Genomic DNA, 22,367 nt, shown 5'->3' with positions numbered 1-22,367 from the left:
ACAAGCTTCATACTCTCCTCAGCACTCACATTACTATTTTTATAAAAACTATTCAGTTTCCATAAGTAAAATCACATGCCATTTGCTCTGACATCTACTTCAAACTCTTATTTTATGAGAAAGTAAAGGTACTAATATAACAATCTTTAAATAACCCTGTCTGAATGCTTAAAGAATACACATTCTTGCTTTAACTAATTTATACTAGCAATATTGTACAGAAAACATAATTTACTTAAATACATGTTATTAAATACTGAACCTAAACAAGTAATCTGTAGATTAAAAAAAACTAAGGTCACTGAAAACAGCAGATGTTTTGGGAATACTTTTAATGAGCCTAAGTGACTAATAGTTGCATTTTACACCTCCAGGTTGCCAGTTAAAACAAACAAAAGACTGCTCTGGTAGCACATTCAAAATGCAAATAAGGCTTTCTTGTCTGTCACAAAAGATCCTGACAAGTGACAATCATATATAATACAGTCTTCTAAAAACAGGTTAAAACATAAAATTTAACATTGGACGAGGGAAATAAAAATATGAATTATTATGTGAAAACTTACAGCTACATATGAGTCTGCATTCAAAAACAAATAATGCTGTATCTGTTTGCATGCCTCCCCGCCATCTTCCAGTGAGAAACTTACTTCTTTAAGAAAATAAGTAATTCTTGACATATTTAACACATTAGATGAACACAACTTAAACAAAATGGTATATAAAGCAGGTTAACATCCTGAAATCATTTTATACTCCACTATGTACCAAGGAGGAACCAATGTTTGGCTGGGGAAAAGTTCACAGATAAGAGCCATAGAATGCATATAGGTAGAGGTGGAGGGTGATGGGAAAGCTAGACAGTGAGTGACATAATGTGGTTGTGAACTTTTACTTATTTACTGATTATAGTTTCATAGGTAGGTACTAGGCTATCTGCCTGAGTGCATTTATAAGCCTAGCCAGAGTGTGTCGGCTTTTGCCGCCCCATTGATTAATTAACTGATCCTCTGTCAAGCAGAGCCAATGAAGTGATCCCAGGTGTGTATTTTCTGTTACCCATCCACTCGTCAAGGTTTCTGTTGAAGAGTGTTAGTGAGGGGCTCTGCATGGGGAGTCTCTGTGACAGGAATCTATCCCTCCAGCATTTTCTATTTATTGTTGTGGTGAGGTTTAGCTCACTAGAGCACGTGGCCCGCAGTGACTTGGATTTCTTTAGGTGGAGCATGCCCATCAATTCTGAGTTGGACATGGCTTTGTAAGTCAGGCAGAGATCACCTCTGAATAAACAATATGCCACTGAGTACAGCTGGTGTTTTTTCAGTTGGGCTGCATAGGACATATGTTTGAGGCCAGTAATCCTCTTGGTGAGGTACTTTTGTGGTCTCTCCAGCTGTTGAAAGTGTCTTGTGAGGTACATCCCAAATGGGACATTGTACTCTATGATGGGTCTGATGAGTGATGAGCAGAGGGGCACTATAACCTCTTTATTTCTAGATACAAACCCTTTAGTAATTAGATGGACCACATAGAAGGATTTCCTAACTATAACTATATTTCCTAACTCATACGTCATCCCTCTTCACAAGGGAGGTGCCTCTACGGAAACATCTAACTATAGACCAATAGCAATATTGTCGCCCATAGCAAAAATTATGGAAAGGTGTGTCCACATGCAAATCCTACACTACCTCACCCTTAACAATCTTCTGTCAAAAACTCAGCATGGTTTTCGCCCCCATCATAGCACCACTACTGCCCTCCTTTGTTTTGTTGATTCAGTAAACAATAACCGGAACAACAAATTAATTACTTCTGCTCTCTTCCTTGACCTGTCAAAAGCGTTTGACATGGTCAATCACCAACTAATGCTCCACACCCTTGAATCCCTTCACCTCGACAACCTGGCCCTTAGCTGGTTTAATGCTTACCTTTCTGACAGAAAACAAGCAGTCCAGTGGCAAAGCACATTATCTAACCTGCTACCAAATACCATAGGAGTTCCCCAAGGCTCTATACTTGGTCCCCTTCTCTTCTCTGTATTCATAAATGACCTACACTCAGTCATCTCCCAAGCAACCTGCATTCAATATGCAGACAACTCCACTCTGATCTGTTCTGATGTCTCTCTCCATAATCTCCAAAAAATCACCCAACACTGTTTTGCAGCAGTTGAAAAATGGTTTTCAGAAAGGAAACTTATCCTAAATCCCAAAAAAACCAAGCTACTTCTTATCTTCCCCACGTGTCGAACCCCCATAGGGCTTTATCCACTATATTCTAACAACACGACCTTTCAAGTTCAATCCATCAATGGCACCATCATCGAGCCTGTCACTAACACCAAACTGCTAGGTGTTACTATTGACCACAAGCTCAAATTTGATGTTCACATTAGTCAAACTATTAAGACGGTAAACAAGAAACTAGGCTCCTTGTACAGAATCAAAAACTTTCTTACTCCGTATTCCAAACTAACTATAGCACGGTCACATCTTCTCTCCACCCTACTGTATGCCTCCCCTGTCCTATCTTTCCTCAATAAAAATGAGCTTAACAAACTCTCAGTTGTTTATAACCACATCACTAGATTTGTTACTGGCTCACCTTACCGTACTCATCACTGCCTTAACCTAAAGAAACTGGACTGGTTAGAACTACCTAACCTTCTTAAACTCAACCAACTTGTAGAAGCATTTAAAATAATAATGGAACCTGATAAAACTCCCTCTCTGAACAAACTCCTGACCCCCTACTCCAACCTTAATTGCCTCTGATCTTCTAATAGTGTCCTGGTACAAACCACAAAATCAAATAACTCAGGAGGGGATGCTATCTATGCCAACTCTATCGGAAAGCTCTGGAATTCTCTTCCCAATAACCTAAGACTTTCAACTTCCCTCAGCCAGTTTAAAACTAGTCTCAAGTCACTACTTAAGACCCAGTGGTTATGCCCCTGTGAAAATCCCGACTGATCATAAAACTGCCTTCTACCCACACACACTTATGTAATTAATCTCCACCTACAATCTCTCTTGCCCCCTTTAGACTTTTTCTCTATTTCACGTGGGTCCTCTTAGATGGCCCCCTCCGAATAACCAGAGTCTTGACCTGTGAATAACCTTATATCCTCCCCCTAGTGACCTAAGCTCTAACCCCATCACTTACTAACATACCCTAATATCAGGGCTTTTACCCCTCATGCATTTGTGTAATTAAATAAGTGTATTAGTTACTAGTATCCCTGAACTTTGTATGCTATAATTGTTCCTTATGATGTCTATGTAGTGCTGTTGTTTTTTCTGTTTTTTTCTGTTTTTTCTTTAAATGTGGAGCTTTTCTCCCCGGGTCTCTGCTGAAAAGGGATATGTATCCAGTTGGACTAACCCGGTAAACAAATGTAAAATAAATAAAATAAAATAAAAATAAAAATAAAACTTTGGCAATATAATTGTCAAAGGAGAGATTACTATCTACCTGTGTCCCCAGATCTCTTATTACCTCTTCTGTATTAAGGGGGCTGCCAACTATGTGGTAATTCGTGGGTGTTTTGTTTTTCCCAAATGGGATGACTATGCATTTTTTGGCATTTAGCTTGAGGCCATGACTTTAACACCAGGTGTCTGTCTCAGGAAGCCCTTTAGGAGGATGTCCGTGTCAACCGGAGAGTCAATTATGGCTCCCAGTTTGCAGTCATCGGCGAACTTGGTTAGCCATAGTCCTCCTGTGTTTGCCTGTACTTCTGAGAAGTAAATGCCAAACAGTAGGGGTCCCAGGACCAAGCCTTTTGGGACACCACTTGTGACTGATTTAGAGTCAGACCTGGATCCCGCTATTCTTACCAAGGGAGTTCTGTCTGTAAGCCAGTTGGCAACCCATCTCGTGACATAGGGGTTTATGTTCAGGCTGGTGAGTTTTTCTGTAATAGCTGAGTGGGGAATGGTGTTGAAAGCCTTGGCGAGGTCAAGGTAGGCTGTGTGAACCAAATTTCCCTCGTCTATGGCCATGGTGACTGTCTCAAAGAAGTTAACCAGGTTTAGTAGGTATGATCTGCCCTTAACAAAGCCGAACTGAGTTTGGTCAAGTGTTTGGAGGTTCCCAATGTCTTTGTTAATGATTTCCATGATGATGCGCTCCATAGCCTTGTAGACCAGTCTAGTCAGGCTTATGGGGTGATAGTTACCAGGGTCAGTTGTGGCCCCTCCTTTGGGGAGTGGAATAACAGTTGCCGTGCGCCATTCTATGGGCACGTAACCTGTGGAGAGGCTAAGGTTGAACAGCGTGTTTAGGTGGGGGGTTAGTTTGTTTTGTAGTTCATGCAAGACACAGCATGGGACACTATCTGGCCCTACCGATGCTGTGTTTTTGGCTTTTGAAAGAGATATTTTCACCTGTGCGTCTGTGATTTCCAGGACACTACACTTTTCCGGTATTGTTGTGGGCCATTTTAGAGGTGAGAGGGGGGTGAAGTTTGCACTGAATCTATTTGCCAGGATGTTGGCAATATCAGTAGTTTCAATATATTTTGTGCTATTTTGCACTAGTTCAGTGCATATCTGCGAGTTGCCACTTAGATTCTTAACATAGCTAAAGAAGGCTTTGTGGTTATCTTTTGAATCTTTGGCTATTTTTCTTTTGAAGTTAGCCTTGGATGATTTTATGAGGGACATTAGTTTCTTACTGATACTTATCTAGGTTTACCACCTGTCCCACTTTGCGAGGGGCAGTCCCTCTTTGGGCAGTTGTGTCCTGCAAAAAAATTGAAAAAATGGCAAATGTCCTGAGATTTTAGGACAAAAATATGTCCTACATTTTATGTGATAGTTGCATAAAACAGTTATTCTGTATCTGAAACACCTAAATGTTACAAGAAACAGAATAAGCAACTAAAATGCTACAAGAATAAGCCTTTATTTAGGCAAAAAGTGAAGTTATGTCCTTTGTACTGGCCGTGGGTATGTTTTGCCCTGCAAAATATGATGTGTGTACCAAAAATGTCCCACTTTGGGCATTTGAAAAGGTGGCAACCCTATACTGATCAAGGATGTCTTTCCTCCTTGGGATTTGCTTTTTTTCTGAACTAGTTTCCTCCTTCTATTGTATAGCCTGTTTATGGTAGGGATCCACCAGACTGGTTTCCTTCTCTAAGAGGAGTGAGTCTTGGTTTTGCTAGGGATGGATCCATGCATCCTTGCAGGTGCTCATAGAGTGCATTTGTAAAGGTTTCTGCATCTTGGGCAGCATTATCCTTTAGCGTGGGGGCTGTGAAACTTACAGCCTCTGTCTTAAGTAAGGTGAAGTTTGCTATAGAAAAGTTTTTTACTGTGGTTTCCTTAGTTGGGGGTGGTGGTGGGGTGTGGACATCCAGAGTGATTAGTTTATGGTCTGGTCTAACCAGTGACGGGTTGACCTCCGGTGTGGAACACCTGTCACCCATGTTTGTGTTGACTAGGTCCAATATGTTTTCACCTCTGGTAGGGGAGTTTACCAGCTGATCCACGGCATTTGAGTTGATGAATTCCAGGAAGTGCTGGGCCTGGGAGTTTGTACTCAAGTAGTTTTCCCAGTTAATGGCAGGGTAATTGAAATCGCCCAATATCAGGGTGTTTGGTAGGACCTTCATGTTTTCCAGTGTCTCCAGAAAGGTGGAGTGGTGGTCCTGGGTCATGGAGGGTGATCTGGAGCAGGCCACAATTTGCATTGCAGATTAGCCCGATGTTAGTTGCACATGGATGATGTCAGAGGTATCATGCTGCACCACTAACCTGGAGGTGTAGGTATCCTTGATGAATATGGCTACACCCCCTCCTTTTGTGTTTCGGTCTGTGATCTGTGGCCTATACGTGTGGTACGAGTTGTAGCCCGGTAGTGCTGGGGTGCTCTCTGAAGCCTTGAACTAGGTTTTTGTTACTGCACAGATGTCAATGTTCTCCATACTGAGGAGTGCTTCGAGCGCGTGCATTTTGAGATTTAAATTCCTAGCATTGAGTAGCATAACCATCAGTTTTTTGTTAATTGTGCTGTTTACAGAAATGGGTTTGACTTTTGAGCCTTGCCTAAAATAGGCACTATGGGGGCAGCAAGAGCCTTGGCCAGTATTCGAAAGTCTAGGGGTAACAGGTGCAAGCCATCTGCTGTGAAGCAACACAGCTTGTTGAGCATGTCATTCCAAGCTGACAGACACTGGATCCCCCTTTGAATGACACCAGAAGCTTAGCCAATTATTGAAATTGATATTTTTTTCTGTACACTGAGGTATCATTCTTGGTGAGGGCAGGATGCTACTCAGGGTCAGAGTCATACCAGCCTGGGCTACATGATCAAAGAACTCTTCCATGTCACTTTTCATGTAGTCCAGGGAGGTACATCCACCATAACCAGCACAGGTAACCAAAAAATAAGAGTAATGCTACTCAATGCCAGAAGTCTCAACCTCAATATTCACGCACTCGAGGCACTCCTCAGTATGGAGAAAATCAATGTTTGTGCAGTGACGGAAACCTGGTTCTAGGCTTCAGAGAGCACCCCAGCACTACCAAGTTACAATTCATATCATACCTTCCGGCCTCAGTTACCGGATCGCAGTACAAAGGGTGGAGGTGTATCCATATTAATCAAGGATACCCACATCTCCAGGTTAGTGGTGCAGCATGTTGCCCCAGAGATCATCCATACACAACTATCAGCAGGCAAAACCACATTTCAAGTTGTAGCCTGTTATAGATCACCCACCATGTCCCAAGATGCTCTCTCAGCATTCCTTGAGGCATTGGAAAATAAAAAGGTCCTACCCAACACCATAATTTTGGGTGATTTCAACTACCCTGGTATAGACTGGGTGAACTACCAAAGTTCTAACTCCTATGCCCAGCGGTTCATAGAATTTATAAATTCAAATGCCCTTGAACAACTGGTATGTTCTCCCACTAGAGGGGACAACATATTGGATTTAGTCATCACAGATATGGGCGCCCATTGTACCACACCCATTATCACTCCCTGTCTGGTCAGATCAGACCACAAACTGATAACCCTGGACATCCTCACCCCTCCATCTCCCCCAGTCAAAGAAACCATCGTAAAAAACCTTTCCAAAGCAAACTTCAAACTACTTGCATCAGAAGTGGAAAGCTTCACTATTCCCTTGCAGAAGGATAATGATATCCAGGATGCAGAATCCTACACCAAGGCACTTTATATACATCTTCAGGATTGCATGGAATGTGCTATCCCAAATAAAACCAAGACTCCTTCCTCAAGCAAGAAGAAACCAGTCTGGTGGACCCCAGCCATAAGCTTATACAAAAAAGGCCAAATCTCAAGTAGAAAAATCATCCCTGATCAGCATTAGTAAGACATTGAGGGCCCTCATCAAGTCAACTAAAGCCAATTTGAAAAGAAAGTTGCCAAGGATGCCAAGGATAACCATAAGGCCTTCTATGGTTACATCAAAAACCTAAATGGCAACTCTCAGGTCTGTTCTGAGCTAGTACAAAATGGAACAAAATACACTGACCCCACTGACATTGCCAACATCTTGGCTGACAGATTCAGTGCAAATTCCCCCCCCCCCCTCACCACCTGCAGGGCCTATTACTATTCCAGGGTATTGTGTAACTCCAATTATTCCTGATACGTTGGTTAATAAGGCTCTATCTAAAGTGAAAAACACTGCCTCCATGGGACCAGATGGTGTCCTGGGCTGTGTCATAAGCGAGCTCCAAAATGAATTAACCCCGCATCTGAATACCCTGTTCAGTGTCAGCCTCTCGACAGGATATTTGCCCATAGAATGGCACACAGCAACGGTGGTTCCACTGCACAAGGGTGGGCCCACAACCGACCCTGGGAACTACCGACCAATAAGCCTGACCAGTCTGATCTGTAAGGCAATGGAGCAAATCATTATAGAACTCATAAATGGAGAGATTGGGAACCTCCAAACACTTGACCCCACACAGTTCGGATTTGTCAATGGCAGATCATGCCTCCTGAACCTGGTGGACTTCTTTGAGACAGTTACTCAGGCTATAGATAAGGGAAAGGAGGTACACATGGCTTACCTTGACCTTGCAAAAGCATTTGACACCATTCCCCATTTGGGTATTATTGATAAATTCACCAACCTGGGCATAAACCCTTACGTCACAAGATGGATCACAAACTGGCTCTCAGACAGATCCCACAAAGTAAGAGTAGCGGGATCTATGTCTGAATCCAGACCAGTAATGAGCGGCATGCCTCAGGACTCTGTCCTGGGGCCCCTCCTGTTTGGCATATACTTCTCAGAAGTACAGGCAAGCACTGAAGGGCTGTGGCTGACCAAGTTTGTAGATGACTGCAAACTGGGTGCTATAATAAAGTCTCCGGCTGACATGGATATCCTCCAGAAGGGCCTTAATTAGACTGATGCATGATGTCAAAGCCATGGTCTCAAGCTAAATGCTAAAAAATGTGTAGTAATCCCCTTTGGAAAAAACAGAGTACCCGTGAACTACCACATAGGAGGTAACCCCCTGAAATCTGAAGGCGTAATAAGGGATCTAGGGACCCAAGTAGATAGTCAGCTTTCATTTGATAACCATGTTGCCAAGGTGGCTAGAAAATCCTTCTATGTGACCCATCTTATCACGAAAGGGTTCGCATCAAGATCTAAGAATGTAGTGGTGCCCCTCTACTCTTCCCTCATCAGACCCATTATTGAGTACAATGCACCAATTGGAATGTACCTGGCTAGGCATCTCCAGCAGCTGGAGAGACCACAGAGGTACCTCACTAAGAGGATTACTGGCCTCAAACAGTTACCCTATGCAGCAAGATTGAAAAAACTAAGGCTTTTCTCTGTTGCATACTGCCTTCTCAGAGGCAATCTCTGTCTAACATACAGAGCCATGTCCAACCCAGAACTGTTGAACATGCTCCATCTTAGCAAAACCAAATCTACTAGAGCTACACGCTTTAAGGATATAAACTTCAGCACAACAATGAATAGAACATGCTGGAGGGATAGATTCCCTTTGCAAAGACTCCCCTTGCTATGGAACAAGGTCCCGATCTACCTCACTATCACTCTTCAAGAGGAACCTTGACAAGTGGATGGGTAACAGAAAGTTCACACCAGGGATCATACCAACAGCACTACTAGATAGGGGCCAAGGGTACTAGCTGCTAGATCAAGGGCCTAGGGAACTAACCAAAGGGGCGGTGAATACCGCGCAGCATGGCTGGGCTAATATATGCCTTCGGGCAGATAGCCCAGTACCTACCTATGAACTTAGGTCATTCACACCAACATGAACAATGACAGAGTTATATTTGTACTTGTTCTGGAGTGACCTGAGTGCTTGTGTTATGTGGCAGATTCTGGCTCCCGACAGGCAGCTAACAGTAACCTTCTGCTTGTCCAGCCTAGTGAGTGGGACGTCAGTGTGCCTGACTATAGAGTCACTACTAGTGTGTTAGGTAGTTATTTTGCCTTAAGAGCTGTGATTGTGCGGCACACTGATTTTGTGTTTTATGTGATGTCTGGTTTGTGAAGGGAGGTGCAGGTTGTTTGGGTGTCTGCTTTGGAGGTCTCTGATGCTTTTGCAGGTTTTTATTTAGAGCCTCCCAGTATGATTTTGTGTATTTATGTGTATTTTTTGCTGGTTTAGTAGGTCTATGTGTGGCTGGAGGTGTGGTACAAGTGTTAACCTTCTCTTCTTGACTGTCTGTTCCAGTCTTGGGTGGAGACAGCTTAGCCTCCAGTTTGGCTGTATAATTGCATCTCTCACATATGTTAGTGTTTTGTGGTAGGTGGAGATGGTTGTCTGTGTACATGAGGCAGTTGTAACATTACCTCAGGATACCCAGATTCACCAGCTGGACTGGAGAGTACACCTGAAATTTCCCTTTGGTCATGCCTGAATAGAAGGGTGAGCTGCTTAGTCGCTTGGTTGGTGAGGGGTGAATAAAGAGCCTTGCCCTGCTGGGCAATCAAGTGTCAGGGTATATTACTGCTTGCTATTAGGTCTGAGCATGTGCTGGGCTGTAGGATGCTTTTTGAGTGCTTAGATTGAGAGTTAGACTAGTTTCAAGGGAAAAACTGAAGAGGAGACTTAGTGGAGCCAGGAATAATTTAACCCTAGCTAACCCGGCGCACAAAACCATGCAAACGCGGTTTGTATAGCAGGGAAATGAAAGAGATCAAAATTAGCCCAAAATGGCCAATAAACTACTAACTTCTGGGCTGGAACCACTCCTCCAGGGACAGATAGGCTGCTCAAAGCTCCCCTCTCTTACAAGTGAACAGAGAAACTTCCTTCTATCCAAGTAAGGTATGGGCAACTCGGAAACTTGTAACACAGCTCTGAATTCAGCACTAGCCCGTAAACTGGACTATACTAGCTTAGAAAGGCGGGAAACGAGGAATTTTTTCGTTTTGTTTTTTTTTTTTTGAAAAGATAAGGCAAAAACAGTAAAAAATACACTTAAAACAGCTTGAAACTACTACAAACGATCAGAAAAGGCTATTGCACTTTAGTGTGTAACCTACAACAGTTAACTATTTAAACAAAAAACAACTTTTCAAAAGTGCAGGCAGTCAAATAAGTACAATATGTGGAAAAAAACAAGCTTTTAAATCACAATAAATGCTGGAAAAGCAGCATTTAGCAGAAAACAGTTAAGTACAACAAGAAAGTACAGAAAACTGACACTTAATCACTCCAGAGTCTCTCTTCTGTGCTAGAAGGCTTGTATAATTTAAGGCTTTCTAGTATTTCCCAGTAGGTTAGTTTCAGGAAAGATGGGAAACAAGTGCAGATGTGGTCTTTTAAATCAGAAAGTTGAAAGAGATGAACAAACTGTCCAAATGGTCAGTAAACTACAATTTCTAGACCAAGAACAACTCCTCTTGTGGTAGACAGGCTACCTAGTGCTTACCACTCCCACTGATAAGCTAGAAGGCTTTCCTCCAACACAGAAAGGCTTGTGGGGCTCAGAAGCTTACCAACAGTCCTGGACACAGCAACTCTGTATCTGGACTAGGCTAGTTACAGGAAAGGTGGGAAACAAGTGCAAGTGCGGCTTTTAAACCAGAAAGTTGAAGGAGATGGGAAAAAACTGTTCAAATGGCCAATAGCTACAATTTCTGAGCCAGGAACCACTCCTCTTGTGGTAGATAGGCTACCTAATTCTTACCACTCCCACTGATAAGCTAGAAGGCTTCCCTCCAACACAGAAAGGCTTGGGGGTCTCAGAAGCTTACTAACAATCCTGGATACAGCAACTCTGTAACCAGACCAGGCTAGTTATAGTAAAGGCGGAAAACAGGCGCAAGTGCAGCTTTCAAACCAGAAAATTGAAAGAGATGGAAACAAGTGAAAAGATGAAAGTGATGGAAACAGCCAATAGCTACAATTTCTGGGCCAGGGACCACTCCTCCTGTGGTAGACAGGCTACCTCATGCTTACCACTCCCACTGATAAGCTAGAAGGCTTCCCTCCAACACGGGAAGGCTTGGGGGCTCAGAAGCTTACAAAGAGTCCTGGATACAGCAAATCTGTACCTGGACTAGACTAGTAACAGGAAAGGCAGGAAAGAAGCGCAAACACAGGCTTTTAAATCAGAAGGTTGAAAGAGATGGAAAAGCTTCCCAAACGGCCAATAAACTATAATTTCTGGGCCAGAAACCACTCCTCCTGTGGTAGATAAGTTACCTAGTGCTTACCACTCCCACTGATAAGCTAGAAGGCTTCTCTCCAACACAGAAGGGTTTAGGGGGCTCAGAAGCTTACCAACAGTCCTGGATACAGCAAATCTGTACCTGGATTACACTAGTTACAGGAAAGGTGGGGACCAAACACAAATGTGGGCTTTTAAACCAGAAAGTAGAAAGAGATGGAAAAACTGCCCAAATGGCTAATGAACTACAATTTCTGGGCCAAAACCCACTCTTCCCATGGTAGATAGGCTACCTAGTGCTTACCACTCGCACTGATAAGCTAGAAGACTTCCCCTCCAACACAGAAAGGCTTGGGGGGCTCAGAAGCTTACCAACAGTCCTGGATACAGCAAGTCTGTATCTGGACTAGACTAGTTACAGGAAAGGTGGGAAACAAGCTTAGATTTTTGTTTTTTTTACAGAAAAGCAGCTAAAACAGCAGTAAATACAATTCAAATAGCAGTGCAGGCTAGCACACTTGAGTGTGTAGCAATATTACAGCAAATACAGTTTAAATAAATGCAATTAAATTAACAAATGACTAAAAAACAAGTGCAGAAGGCAGTAAATTAGAAGACTACTAACAAGCATTATAAGTGCAGAGTAAGAGTGTCTGAACAGATAGCACACAGAACAGCAACTAAGGCAGTTACAGTAAGAGCAGCTGAATAAAATATGTATATATTTTATTTATTTATTTATTTATCTATTTATTTTTTTAGGGAGGGAACAGAGCAGGATTAAGAGGCTACAGGGGTTGTCCTACCCAAATGCTCTCTTTGTACATAGTAGAAGTGCCTGAAATCAGAATATGATCTCACTGCACTTAGTTGAGTGAGCAAATGAGATGGGTCTAGAAAGAGTATCCAAATACAAATTTACAAGAGGGGTGGGCAGTTTCAAAGCCACCAATATTAACACCACAACAAGAACAGGGAGGATGGGTGGAGAACTAACTGTAGAGAGACAGTCACAACTTTCAGTTGAGTTAATATTCAGTGAGAAACGCAAATAAATAAACTAAATGCAGAACTATATGAAAAAGAGCAGATAAAAGTGTACTTAAATTCACTTATACATCCAGTTGATTTCAGGTAGATCTTAGCCAGAGCAAAGCTCAGATATTAAGCAGAAATAACCCAAAATGTACCACTTATATAAGGCAGGACAGAATATCAGTGATGAGGTGTAACTACCCCCACTGCTATCAATGGCTACACAGAAATTCTAACAAGTACTCTGTAGAGACACAGCCACAACGTTCAGTTGAGTTAATATTCAGTGAGAAACACAAATAAATAAATTAAATGCAGAATTATATGAAAAAGAGCAGATAAAAGTGTACTTAAATTCACTTATACATCCAGTTGATTTCAGGTAGATCTTAGCCAGAACAAAGCTCAGATATTAAGCAGAAATAACCCAAAATGTACCACTTATATAAGGCAGGATAGAATATCAGTGATGAGGTGAAACTACCCCCACTGCTATCAATGGCTACACAGAAATTCTAACAAGTACTCTGTAGAGACGGTGGTGCTGCGGTAGCATTGTCGCCTCACAATAAGACGCTGTCCAGTTCGATTCTCAGCTAGAGCGTCTTCTGCGTGGAGACATGTGTGAATGGGCATACCTTCATTGAAGGTTGTGCGTCAGGGCTGGTAACTCGGCACGTAAAAATCAACTACTAATTATTAGCAGATCGGAGTTCCGCTGTGGTGACCCCTAACCAGGAAAAGCCGAAAGACACAACACAACAACTCTGTAGAGACACAGCCACAACTTTCAGTAGAGTTAATATTCAGTGAGAAACACAAATAAATAAATTAAATGCAGAATTATATGAAAAAGAACAGATAAAAGTGTATTTAAATTCACTTATACATCCAGTTGATTTCAGGTAGATCTTAGCAAAGCTCAGATATTAAGCAGAAATAACCCAAAATGTACCACTTATATAAGGCAGGACAGAATATTAGTGATGAGGTGAAACTACCCCCACTGCTATCAATGGCTACACAGAAATTCTAACAAGTACTCTGTAGAGACACAACCACAACTTTCAGTTGAGTTAATATTCAGTGAGAAACACAAATAAATAAATTAAATACAGAACTATATGAAAAAGAGCAGATAAAAGTGTATTTAAATTCACTTATACGTCCAGTTGATTTCAGGTAGATCTTAGCCAGAGCAAAGCTCAGATATTAAGTTACTTGATTAATTAAATTATTTCTTAATTGGGTAGGTTGAGTGGTCCATAACCCTTTTCAGTCATGAACCAAGCTATAAGTATAAGTACAGTAAATACAAATATACTGATAGAGTGGCATGTGCAACCAAAAATATTCATAAGCAATAGGTAAGTAAAAATGCAAAGAAGCATAACGTATATCACTAGACTAAAGATACAAAATGGCACAGTGTAACCACAGAAAAATGCCAGATACATTCACAATTATTTATATGAGTTAAAGTAATCAGCAAAGCAGCCAATGAACATATTTTTGCAGAAACAGTTTCATCAGCAACATAGAAATCAGAGTAATTTTGGAAATGCTGGTAATAACTCATTGAAACAAAACTGCAGGCACCACTGATGTCTTCAGGAAACACACACAACAAGCCCCATATGTTCAAAGCAAAACTTTAATAAACACAAGTTGAGCACTTTCATCCAATTCAACAAGACTTCATCAGAACTGGTGTTAGTTAAAGCAAAGCAAGTTTAAATCCCTTAAATCCCCTTAATCAAATATCCTGTGGTCAAATAGGACCAATGAAAAAAAAAGTACAATAAAACAATCACTGTAAAGGTTAATTAACTCATTCCCTCCAGTACAGCTCTTCTGAGTGTGTACCTTTAACTCCCAGTGGGTGTGGCTTCAGCCTTTAAAAAATAAAGTTATCACCTTACAGTTCTAACAAATACTAATTGACAGAGGTCATATATCAATACAGTTGTGTTTACCATTATGTATGCTTCAAGATAAAATATTCTGATATCGTGTATGTAGCATGGTTTGGAATTATTAATACAAATATGAACAGGCAATATTTGATGCCTAGAGGCGCAGTAGGAGATAACTGCAGAAATGCCTGGAGACATCACTCAGCTGTAATGAGTTAAGCAATAAAAACATATCAGCTTTGTTGCAGCTTAAAACCTAGTTTAGAGTGACCCTTTATAAAATCGGTTAAAACCAGTTTCATAATCCTAGGGGATAAATGCAGTTAAAACAAATAAAGTTGAACCAATATATAATACATAATACAAAAAGGCAGGAATATAGTAATCTGAAACCTATTTACAACATGGAGGCCATAGTTGCAGCTGGGGGTGTGCAAGCATTCAGTATAATCTGCCATAGTAGCTCTTCGTACTCTATTCTAAATTTCCAAAGATCACCTCTGGGATTGTACAAAACCTGGTCCAAATTTTTCATAAAAATAATTTTGTGTTTAAATACTGCATTGTTGAGATTCCTCTTCTTAATATCATAATAATATCACAATAATGTTCATAAATCCATTTACAAAATGTGCGCTTCATTTTGCCAATGTAGAATGCATGTCAAAAATCCCAATATACTAGGTAAATCGCACCTTTAGAATTACAATCACATGAATAATTTAATTTGAGCTCCTAAGGAAAAGTACTAAGTTTTAGCTCCTTCCCCTGATGTAAATATGTACATTGTTTACACATGCTACGTTTTTTTAAACCCTTCAACTTAGTGTTATTTGTAACTAGTGGCGTAATGGAACCTGTTCCCTTAAATCTTTATTTTAAGTTTTGATGTCCTTTATATACAAAACATGGTTTCGGACCAAGACATTGAAAGAGCTTAGTATCTACCTCAAATAATTTTCAATTGTTTTTGAAAAGTTGTATTACCCTTGAGTTCTCACTACCAAACCTTAATAACATAGTTTGTTTAAAATTAATACAGTTTTCTTTCTGTATTTTTCAGGCCAATTGGATTTTTTTTACCCAACAGTGAGGGAAACGAGTCTGGTCTTTTTTTCACCACTTCTTCCTTAATGTCAAGAAACATTTTGCCTGGGTATCCCCTAATTTTGAACATATTCATTAACCTATGTAATTATTGGTAGAATTCATCATTGTCAGAATTAATGTGAGACACCCAAACCATTTGTCCCTTAACCAAACCCCGTTTTTGACTAAATGGGTGGTTAATGTCAAAGTGTAAAAAGCTGTTAGAAAAAGTTGGCTTCCTGTATAGTTTTGACTTAAATCTTTGGTAAACAAAGTCTGTCCATCTACCTCTCATTGGAGTGGTTTAGAGAAGTGTTATTAGCATTGACAATAATGACATTAATCTTATACATGATTTTATGGAACTTGTTTTATCTAATAATTATGTTTTACTTTGAGGGAGAATATTTTAAAGATCCCTTCCCCTTTAACCCATTTCCTTCCCTTTCCCTTTAACCCATTTCCTTGTCTTCCATTCTTCCACACCGTGTTAGCACAATCAACCATCAAAACTGGCCTGCCCCCCCAACAAAATACAAACAAGTAAAAAAATACTAATTACCCTACTGCCTATACTATTTCTATTTTAACATCTTACTGCCTACGAACAAAAACTTGTCCATGGTATTCACTACCCAAATGGTCAAACAGCCACCCACAACCTTACATATAACACCAAACACTTCACCATCCCCAGCACACTTAACCTACCACCCTCAACAAAATATCACCCCTGTAAAGCCACAAAACATAATCCTAAAGACAAAGACTATATAAAACTTATAAACAAACATCTAAAATTTAGAGTATCCTGTCACTATAACCTTATAACACATGGGGACATCCATCCCAACCCTGGCCCACCCACACCCAATAACCTTTAGTCCCCTACCACAACCCCCACAGTCAAGCTACCCCTTTCTACACCCACTAGTTCCTCCCTAGCATTTCACCTAAATATTAAAAGTATTAACAATAAGATTCCCAACCTACATGCCTTCCTAGCAACCCACTCCCCAGACATTATGTGTCTTACGGAAACCTTAAATACCACAAAGCCTCGGAGAGGTAGAACGGAATGCTTGTAAATAAGCCTTATACCAAATTGCAAAATAAAAAAAATGAAATAAAATATAAAGTAACTACGTAAGGAGAACTTTATTAAATGACATAAAATCAAGCGCTTTTGTCTCCTCTATTGGAGACTTTCTCAAGATAAAACATGCCCTTTTAAAACCAGTTTAAATAAGACATCACATGAAAAGAGAACCAATCAAATCACAAACTCATGAATTATTCATTAAAATAAATTAAATTAACTATTACATGAACAATCTTATGGAAACCTGGCTAAAACCTAGTACTACTGATAATGAGATACTACCTCCAGGATATAATATTCACCTGTTAGACCATACTAACCTAGTACTACTGATAATGAGATACTACCTCCAGAATATAATATTCACTGGTTAGACCGTACTAACCTAGTACTACTGATAATGAGATACTACCTCCAGGATATAATATTCACCAGTTAGATGGTACTAACCTAGTACTACTGATAATGAGATACTACCTCCAGGATATAATATTCACCGGTTAGACCATACTAACCTAGTACTACTGATAATGAGATACTACCTCCAGGGTATAATATTCACCGGTTAGACCATACTAACCTAGTACTACTGATAATGAGATACTACCTCCAGGGTATAATATTCACCGGTTAGACCATACTAACCTAGTACTACTGATAATGAGATACTACCTCCAGGATATAATATTCACCGGTTAGATGGTACTAACCTGGTACTACTGATAATGAGATACTACCTCCAGGGTATAATATTCACCGGTTAGACCATACTAACCTAGTACTACTGATAATGAGATACTACCTCCAGGATATAATATTCACCGGTTAGACCATACTAACCTAGTACTACTGATAATGAGATACTACCTCCAGGATATAATATTCACCGGTTAGACCGTACTAACCTAGTACTACTGATAATGAGATACTACCTCCAGGTTATAATATTCACCGGTTAGACCGTACTAACCTAGTACTACTGATAATGAGATACTACCTCCAGGATATAATATTCACGGTTAGACCATACTAACCTAGTACTACTGATAATGAGATACTACCTCCAGGATATAATATTCACCGGTTAGACCGTACTAACCTAGTACTACTGATAATGAGATACTACCTCCAGGATATAATATTCACTGGTTAGACCATACTAACCTAGTACTACTGATAATGAGATACTACCTCCAGGATATAATATTCACTGGTTAGACCATACTAACCTAGTACTACTGATAATGAGATACTACCTCCAGGATATAATATTCACTGGTTAGACTGTACTAACCTAGTACTACTGATAATGAGATACTACCTCCAGGATATAATATTCACTGGTTAGACCATACTAACCTAGTACTACTGATAATGAGATACTACCTCCAGGATATAATATTCACCGGTTAGACCATACTAACCTAGTACTACTGATAATGAGATACTACCTCCAGGATATAATATTCACCGGTTAGACCATACTAACCTAGTACTACTGATAATGAGATACTACCTCCAGGATATAATATTCACTGGTTAGATCATACTAACCTAGTACTACTGATAATGAGATACTACCTCCAGGATATAATATTCACCGGTTAGACCATACTAACCTAGTACTACTGATAATGAGATACTACCTCCAGGATATAATATTCACCGGTTAGACCATACTAACCTAGTACTACTGATAATGAGATACTACCTCCAGGATATAATATTCAACGGTTACACTATACTAACCAAGTACTACTGATAATGAGATACTACCTCCAGGATATAATATTCACCAGTTAGACCATACTAACCTAGTACTACCGATAATGAGATACTACCTCCAGGATATAATATTCACCGGTTAGACTGTACTAACCTAGTACTTCTGATAATGAGATACTACCTCCAGGATATAATATTCACCGGTTAGACCATACTAACCTAGTACTACTGATAATGAGATACTACCCCCAGGATATAATATTCACCGGTTAGACCATACTAACCTAGTACTACTGATAATGAGATACTACCTCCAGGATATAATATTCACCAGTTAGAACGTACTAACCTAGTACTACTGATAATGAGATACTACCTCCAGGCTATAATATTCACCGGTTAGACTGTACTAACCTAGTACTACTGATAATGAGATACTACCTCCAGGATATAATATTCACTGGTTAGACCATACTAACCTAGTACTACTGATAATGAGATACTACCTCCAGGATATAATATTCACCGGTTAGACCATACTAACCTAGTACTACTGATAATGAGATACTACCTCCAGGCTATAATATTCAGCAATTAGACTGTACTAACCTAGTACTACTGATAATGAGATACTACCTCCAGGATATAATATTCACCGGTTAGACCATACTAACCTAGTACTACTGATAATGAGATACTACCTCCAGGATATAATATTCACCGGTTAGACCATACTACAAGGAAAGGAGGTGGGATAGCAGTCCTTTACAAAAATACTCTAACTGTTAATAGAGACACCATTCAACCACCACAATTCAATAATGCAGAACTCCTCGTAACCAAATTACAGATTAACCAGAACAAATGCTTGAACATTGTCTGTGCTTACATTCTGCCAGGCAACAACTTAAATACCTTAGAGGATATCCTATACTGGTTATCCACTACCTATCCCCAAAAAACCATAGTTCTTGGTGACTTCAACACCGACTGGCACCCCTGCTCCTCCGAACCCCCCCCTCACCCCTATAAACTTATCTGGGTTTAAACAGACCATAACCTCTCCCACTAGGATAAACAAACCAACCAACAGGGAAAGTATCCTTGACTGGATCCTAGTCAATAACCAACCCCAACTGTACACAGCTGGCACTCTCCCTGATGACCTTAGTGACCATTTATTAACCTATATCATAAAACATAAGGCAGGAAACCCACACAAGACCAAATATAAAACACTTAGAAACAGGAAAAACTTTGACACTGCTATATTCCTAAACAAACTAAAAGCAGTTGACTGCCAAAACTAAAAAAATCTACCATTAGAAGAGGCTATAGCTCACTTAAACACTAAATTCCTAAGTATCCTTGTTTCCCATGCTCCACCACGTATAATAACATCTAGATCAAACACAGCACCATGGCTCACAAAAGCTATCAAATCTAAAATCAAAACTAGAAACAGAGCCTGGGCCAGCTAGAGAACAACTAAAGCCCCACTTGACCATCTAAAATATCGTCAACTCAGGAAGGATACAAAAAAAATCTATTTTACTAGATAAAAAAAGCTTCTACCAAAATCTCCTACAAAAACACCAAAACAACCCTCAAAAGTTCTGGGCAGGCTTAAGTCACCTACTTCATCCAGGTCATTCTACCACCCCAACCCCGATTAACCACACCCATAGTTCCCCAGAGACCATAGTTGGCACTTATAATAACTTTTTCACTGAAACAATCCAATCCATAGCAAATCAATTTACCTCCACAAACTTAAACCACACCGGTAATCTACCCACTAATCACCTCCAATTTAGCTTTCAACTGATATCCACTAGTTTTATCAAAACACATAAAAAAACTAAAACCTACCACCCTCGCTTCTGACTTCCTCCCTGCAAAGTACCTACAAATAGCTGCAGATGGCATTGCATATCCCATATCTATCCTTATCAACAGAACCTTATCCGAAAGCGCTATCCCCTCCCTCTGAAAAATATCCTACATCATCCCACTCCATAAAGGTGGTAGTTCTACAGACATATCCAACTATAGATCCATTGCCATTCTTTCCCCACTAGCCAAAATAATGGAGAAATGTGTACACAACCAGCTAATGCAATACCTTACACAGAATAACTTACTATCCAACTCCCAGCATGATTTCAGGCCATACCACAGCACCACCTCAGCCCTCCTTTCCTTTAATAATGCCATAAACCAAAACAGGAATGACAATAGGCTATCCTCCGCCCTCTTTCTTGACCTGCCAAAAGCCTTTGACATGGTCAACCACGAACGTCTCATTCTTTCCCTAAAATCTATTTCCCTCAATAAGCACGCAATACAGTGATTCCAGTCCTACCTGACTGGTAGACAACAGGTGGTACTATGGTGGGGCAAACTCTCCAGCCAGCTACCTCTCACACTTGGTGTCCCTCAAGGCTCCATACTAGGTCCACTATTCTTCTCTATTTTTATCAATATCCTTCACACTGCTATCCCTAAAGCTACCTGTATTCAATATGCAGATGATTCCACTCTGATCTGCTCAGCCACCTCCCCATCCGAACTGCAAATCCTAACCTAAAATACATTTAACACTATTGAGAACTGGCTTGCTAACTAACACCTACTGCTGAACCCCAATAAAATTAAACTTCTACTCTTCACCCCCACTAGTTGATTTGCCACACTTTCATTCTCTGTCATGTCTAACAATGGTATCACTATCTCCCCAGATCAACACACCATACTTCTAGGGGTTATCATAGACAATAATCTCAGATTTGACCTAGAGGTCAACAAAACCATACAGACCTTCAATAAGAAGCTTGGATCACTGTATAGAAACATGACATTTTAACCCCACTGGCTAGACTGCAATCTCCCGGTCACACCTACTTTCTACTCTTTTATATGCCTCGCCTGTACTCTCAAACCTCAACAAATCTGAACTAGGTAAGCTGTCCCATAGCTACAACCATATTGCTAGACTTGCCACTGGCTCCACCTATAGAACCCACCACTGCTAGAACTTGAAACAACTAGAGTGGCTAAAACTGCCCAGCTTTATTAAATTCAGTCAGCTCTTAATAGTGCACAAAATTCTGTACCACCCTGAGGATACCCTCTCACTTATAAATATTATTAAGTCATATAGCAACCTGAGATCCCTACAGTCAGCCAACAAACTACTGGTCCAAACCCACAAAGCTAATAACTCTGCTGGTGAATCCCTGTTTGCCAACTTTGTTGGCAAAACCTGGAATTTGTTGTCAAACTATATAACCCTACAATCCTCCAAAAGTCTATTAAAAAAAACCTCAAACAGTATCTCAAAGTGAACTGGCATTGCCCATGTACCAACCCTGATTAAGTTATAAACTGAAAGCATAATCTATAAATATCATAACTTGCAACTACGTCACCAAGCTCTATATACAATCTGACGTCTCTTGCTTTTAATTGTGCCTGCCCATGAGAATTGTGAGTCCCTACTAGGGAACACTACTAAACCATTGTACACAATCACTTTGTTTTGTATTTTCTAATGTTATCTAACTTCTTGTGTAATCTGTGTAAGTTTGTCTATTTGGAGCTTTTCTCCCCGGGCCTCCTCTGAAAATGGACATGTATCCAGTTGGACTATCCCGGTAAACAAATGTAAAATAAAATAAATAAATAAGAGGTGGCAGGCATAGCTATGGGTGCAGCCTGTGCCCCCTTGTATGCAAACATCATTGTATGGTTTTGGGAGCAGCATTATGTATTCAACTCTGTGCACATGAAACATATAGTTACATTTTAAGGTACCTGGATGATATTTTTATTAT

Source organism: Protopterus annectens, chromosome 3.part0, assembly GCF_019279795.1.
Source record: "Protopterus annectens isolate FY-2018-M chromosome 3.part0, PAN1.0, whole genome shotgun sequence".
NCBI classification, from domain to species: Eukaryota; Metazoa; Chordata; order Ceratodontiformes; family Protopteridae; genus Protopterus; species Protopterus annectens.
The sequence above is the reverse complement of the archived record's forward strand: the minus strand, read 5'-3'. Positions refer to the sequence as shown.